The sequence below is a fragment of the Topomyia yanbarensis genome, chromosome 3 (assembly GCF_030247195.1).
Source record: "Topomyia yanbarensis strain Yona2022 chromosome 3, ASM3024719v1, whole genome shotgun sequence".
In the NCBI taxonomy this organism is placed as follows: Eukaryota; Metazoa; Arthropoda; class Insecta; order Diptera; family Culicidae; genus Topomyia; species Topomyia yanbarensis.
Genome location: NC_080672.1, coordinates 53,306,939 through 53,312,938, shown reverse-complemented (window position 1 = coordinate 53,312,938; position 6,000 = coordinate 53,306,939). Strand labels below are relative to the sequence as shown.

The 6,000-nt window shown below is 37.2% G+C and overlaps 1 protein-coding gene across 1 annotated transcript in view; it reads left to right on the top strand.

The window, feature by feature from the left end:
* Window positions 1-402: 402 nt before the first annotated feature.
* Window positions 403-6,000, top strand: part of LOC131689292 (uncharacterized) — a 165,224-nt gene continuing 159,626 nt past the window's right edge. The window contains exon 1 of the mRNA XM_058974279.1: window positions 403-1,678. The gene's annotated coding sequence lies outside the window, so the exon portion shown is untranslated. The remainder of the gene's footprint in view (window positions 1,679-6,000) is intronic.

The window sequence follows — 6,000 nt, the reverse complement described above, 5'->3', positions numbered from 1 at the left end:
GTTCTCTAAACTCCCACGTATAATATCTAACCCATCTGATCCACATGAAAGACCAATCTATACAACGCCGTCACAGCGAGCACGATTCAAACATGTTTCCCATCCTTTCCGTTTCCGAAAGCTCCGAGTTCTCGCTCCTGTCTGCACAGAAAAGCTTTCAAAAGTAGTATACATGTGGTAGTGGCGGATTTACACTCTGTTGCTTCTACCGGGCGGGAAGAGCATTCGAATGAGCGAAAGAGCGCAACACACCGCAGCACTGGCAGTGAGCATGTTCCCTGCTTGCTGCCGGGGTCCTACTCAATGTAACCTCGGCTGCTACCGAGGGCACTGCTGATTGCTCTAACCCTCGCAAGAAAACACGGACGGAAACAGTTTGTTGCTGACTTTTGCCAAGGGAAAGTGTGTCTCCGGTCGCTGCAGTCGCTCCCAGCGGGATCGATACATCAGTTTGATGGAGTTTTGGGGCAACAACAAGGTGTGAACCCTCCAACGTTCCCATCGGTCGTCCCCAGCTATCTCACCATCGCCACCCTGTAGTAGTATCTGCGTCGGACGGGTGACTCAGGCAGGATACGGGTGGGTGGAGTTTTTATTGCGGACGGGAGAAAAACGTGGATCAGTGGTTTCTCGTTACTGGATCAGTGCAATCGTGTCTGCCTGGGATTGTCTGGATTATTCGTTTTAGCAATTGTGTTTGATGATCCAGTCGTGGTATAAATTGTGCGGAGGTGTTTAACGATGCGAATTAAGAACGGATGGTTTCATTCTACGAAAGATTCAAGTGCTTATCTGTAGTTATGAATTTTTAAATTGCATTATTTATGCAGCAAAATATATCATTCTGGATGAAACCATGTAGAAATATAAACGCATATAAAAGATAGCTTAAAAAGTTACTACATAAAGTGCTAATGAACTGCAACCAAAATCTCGTATGGTCAGTATCCAACCTATAAACCCACAAACCGTAATACAGTCGCTGTAATTTACTCGAAAAAGTGGTGCTAGTGTAAGACGACGGCAGTAGAATATAAAATTTTGCCCGAATCAATTTACTGCCCAGCTGGTGTCATCTTCAGCCAAGATGTGCTGAATCCGAGTAAGCCCATCTTTTAGTCTGGTCAGTTCGCTGTGCGGGATTAGGATGGGAATCCTCGCCCCGGGTACGTGATGCAATCGCAGGAGTGCAATTTAGTTTTCCCGAGAGCGAGAAATGATTAAGTGAATCTATCAGAATCCGTTGCAGCATCTGCCGTGGATAACCGCTGGTTCTGGTGTGTGTGTGTAAACTATTTGCTGGGCGGTGATGGCTGGATCAGTCGAAGAAAGTTTTGTTCCGGCAGATGGAAGTTGCCAATTTATGCAGTGCACGTGCAGCTGAGGAAGAAAATGAATTTATCGTGAATGTGGGAAACATATATTCCGTTTCATCTGTAAAGGGAAGATAGTAAAAAAAATATCCTTGAAAAACTTTGTAAATGTCGAAAATCTTGAACGAAAATAATACTTGTGAGAAATAAGTGATTTACGGCCGTGTTAAGTAGATAGGTAACATTATACTAATTTGAAGAAGAGTAACTTGCAAAATATTCTTCATGATATTTCACTGAATGTTTATCGATATGATCCATTATTTACTTTGTTGGATGTTATTATGAGTACAGGCGTTTAAATGGTGAGTATTAACTCTACTGTTCTTGTAAATTTAGCGTATGTTTGCCTTCACAATCTCCACATGAACTGCAGTACAGATAATCGATTTGGACTTAAATTTCACAGTAAGTGATAAATTGTTTTGTTTGAGTTGTTTTATTCTCAAAAGTTTACTCGACTCGAAGTCGAAAATTTAATTTTTTGCAACCTGTGCCGAGGATTGAAATTAAAAATGTTTCAAACACAACAAACACAAAACTCGGCCACCAATTACGGTACTACACCTAAAATTGACACACAGAACTCAGAATTCATGGCAAATTCCAACAAAACTGTAATAAAATTAAAACTTAGCTCAAATAAAATCTGTTCAAAATAAAAACACATTTTGAAAAATGCATGCTAAATCCAAAGGAAGCAATACAAGTTGTATACACAATTCACATCAAATTTTTACAAACATCGCAGCAAATTTGATAAATCAGTAAAATAACCCAATAACCCAATTTTTGCAAAATCAGTTTCATACAAAATGAAAAAAAAAATAAAAAATTATTAATAAGTTAGCGAAAAATATCATACCACTTATCGGCACGTCGTTTGCGTTTTTTTTATTAAATATAAAATGAATCTTTCGCGCAAAATATTACGTAGAATAACTTATCCGAAGTTCATCCGTCAAAATTTATACATAGTAGGCGTTTGTTATGGAGCGGGTTTGTGTGCTACTGATTGGGGAGTATCTGCCCGCCAGATAAATTGTGTTTTCCTCCTATTTCGTCGAAAGTCGCAGCAACGCGCGGCGGGTATTAGCAAGTTTATAATGAAACTCTTACAAACATTATGCAAACTTCATGAACAATCTGTAAGCAAATTTTCAAGCCAATATACATACTGAATTTAATTTAATTCATACACAATTCAAACAAAGTTCACTCAAAATTTGGTACATACAAAACTATCTCAAAAATCTTGAAAATAATAAAATCTAAGATTATTAAAAATAATGCAAAAATTCTTGAAAAAATTATTCAAACCAAATTTATTTCAAAATATGTCGAAAAACCATATCACATTCATACAAAATGCATACAGAATTATAGATGAATTCAGAAAAAATACTTACTTTTATCAGATGCATAAAAAAAAATAAATAAACATAAAATCAATACTAATTCACTTTATTTCACATTAAAAGGTTAAATTCCTTTATTATGAACAAAAAATATAAAAACAATAATTGCTTTACCTGATAATAACTCCTTATAAATATTTTTGCTTCCAATCAAGCTAATCTTTCCGGCGACAGTAGTTACGAGATGAGACAACATGCCCTACCATTTTTCATTAAAGACATAAAACTATTTTACAAATTATGTGTTCGCTGTTCTTATATGGGTTTATAACAACAGCACTAAATCTAGTTGTCGAAGGGATCGTTTTCCTACCGCGATACTAAATAAATAGTTTATGTAGAGTAGAGTGGAGTCAGTAGGTCAGTTTGTTTGGCAAGCTCGAGCGATGGTATTTTTTACACTGATTTTGATAAACAAGCACGCGTTGGAAGGGTTATATATCTGGCAACGTTTTGGCAATAATAATTTTATACCTAACTATTTTTCAAGCTAAATCCAATAAGGCGAAGGAACTTTTTTTCGATGATTAAAAAATCTGGTTGAGGTTAACCGTTATGTGTCCGACGCGGTACCCGGGTACCTTTTTAAGTTTCAATTAATGAAATTCCCATGTTTTATCCATAGCTGGAAATTGAAACTTTGTGATATCTTAGATCTTAACTGAGTCAAGCTTTTGGGTTAATAATATTGTTGATATAGTAGGGGAGAAGTGAGGAGGAGCTCCTGAATTTTTTTACTACGTAACAGGCCAACGTGGGTACCCGGGTACCCACAAAACTGAAATGCCAATATCTAAGGTAATTTCCAACCGATTTTGATACTTTTGGGTGTTTTGGATTTAGGAACTTATCCACTGTTGGACTTGGTAAAAATGAATCGGTTTACTTCATTCGGTTCCCGGGAATCCGGATTTCCGGAAGTAGGTTGCAGTGCTGGAATACTATTTGTGAACTTCAATGGAATACTAGCAATATGGGTATCAAAACTCTTGGAATTGCATCAGTAGGCTATATCTCGTGGTTTTGGAAAAAAAAATGGTGATTTGACCCCGGAACGGATATTCCGGAGCAGGTTCCCGTGAGGCCGCGAGTGACCATAGCATTTCAATTCCTTTTTTCAAACTGCCAAAGGGGCCCGTAACAAAAAATAACAGACTTCCGAGACAATTTGAAGGGTTTTGATACTCATATTGCTAAGAAATAATTAAAATTTACAAATCATACCCTATTACTGGAACATTACTCCGGAAAATCTGGATTACCAAGAACCACATCCATTCATCCTTTTCAATTCTACAGACTCAAAAAGTGGACAAGTTTCTGAATCCACAACATCTAAAAGTGTCCAAATCGGTTAAAGGAAGCCAAAGTTATGAGCATTTCAATTTGTGGGTACCCAGGTACCCTCGTTGGCTTGTTAAAGGTGTTTTTTTTTGTTGGACACATAACGGTTAAATAAAACAATGCGCACACCTAGAAAATCGGCGGTTCAACTTTTATTTGAAGAGTATGAATACTGCAGATTATTTGAACATAAATAACAGAAATATTTAATGCAATCCGTTGACGTTTTTCAGGCAAGAAAATGAGGAAGTGCAAATAGTGTGAATAATCAGGAAACCGCGGAAGAAAATGTCTAAAAAACATGTTTATTCAGCAGCTGCGTCTGGCTTTGTAGTTGCGAATGACTTCTTCGAGACCTGTCGTCGTCGCCAGAGTGCGCAATTGAAGTTGTGCATTCCGGCTCACATGGTTGCTTTGTTGTGCGACAATCACGTCTGCGCTTCGGAGCATTTTTTTGGATTCATTTTCCTTCTCTTTTTCGATCATTTTTTTTCGATTATCTACTTCAACAACACCTTAAATTCATATATTGTTAATTCACGCGAGATATCTGACAAATAACGACAAGCTTTTTCCTTCCACACGAGCACGTAATGTTTCGAACTTCAAGGCTCCCTTGAATTGTTTAGAGGCTGATCGAATACTGCCGCCATCTTGAACAGATGCTGTTGCGTTCTTTATGTCCTCTTCGCTTCGTTTTGCCGTTTTTCCCACGAAATTGTGCATAATTTTCCTGTCAAAATAATTGAAATTTACATTATAGTAGGGACCTATAGTGCTCCAAGCGTATGTGTCATGTTGATATCCGTATTTTTTTTAAAATAAAATTATCGAAAAACCAACACATTAATTTTTACGTAAGAAAAAACTCACTTGACATTTTTTTCACATTGATTAAATGTACTGTACTGAGGGCGAACAATGCATTTTCGCAGAACGAAAACAAACGCGTTAACTAATACAGCTAATTCACGATAACAGCCGAAATGACAGTCGTCAACGATGTTCTCTACCGTGCATCTAATTCACGCAACATGAGCAACCTCTGCAATATCACAGTAAAGGTGCCCTATAACAATTGATCCCCCATACCTATTAAACCGCATTCTACTCTACACTCTTTGAAAAAATGAAAATTACATTTGACGTAAACAACGTAACGACGTATTTTTCTGTCCGATAATTTTACATGTTATGATATGTAAAATTAAATATTGTGACTCTTACAATGTAAAACTCAGACTGAATGACCTAGGAAAAGCCAAACAACTCACATTTTTACATGTAATAAATGTAAATTTATGTGAATTGGGATGCTCCTTTCATGTGCACTGTCAAAAAATGCGGACGAACATGGTGAGGCGATTTGAATAGTTTGACGTTTGACTCAACTGTGCTAATTGCTCCTAGGAACAAATGCTATTTGCGAAAGCGATTTAAAGGCAATTTCAATACTTAGACAAATTCTCTGGCAGCTGAAACGGACTTGGTTGTTTTTTGCGTTTTCCAAACATGGCGGTTCATGTTTGGCTTAAGCTTAAAATTGTTTTTTTTTAATAATTGGCGTGTTCTCGCTTGTATTTTGTTTGTCTAGTGCATTTCATTTAGCCAACGAATGTGGGTAATTGTGGAATCGTGTGTAAGTATAGTGGAGCAAGATCCCTGACCTAAAGTCTGTGGTAAGTTTTGGTGTGCAATACCAATTTCACCATTGATTCTTTCTATAGTTTGATGGTGATTACCTAGTAAACTGATAGGTTTATGTGAGTAGATAATGAATCCGAAAATAAATACTTTCTGTAATTTTCATATTAGGCAATTAGGGGCGATTAAATGGCGCGTTCCCTGGGCGATTTGGAGGCGAT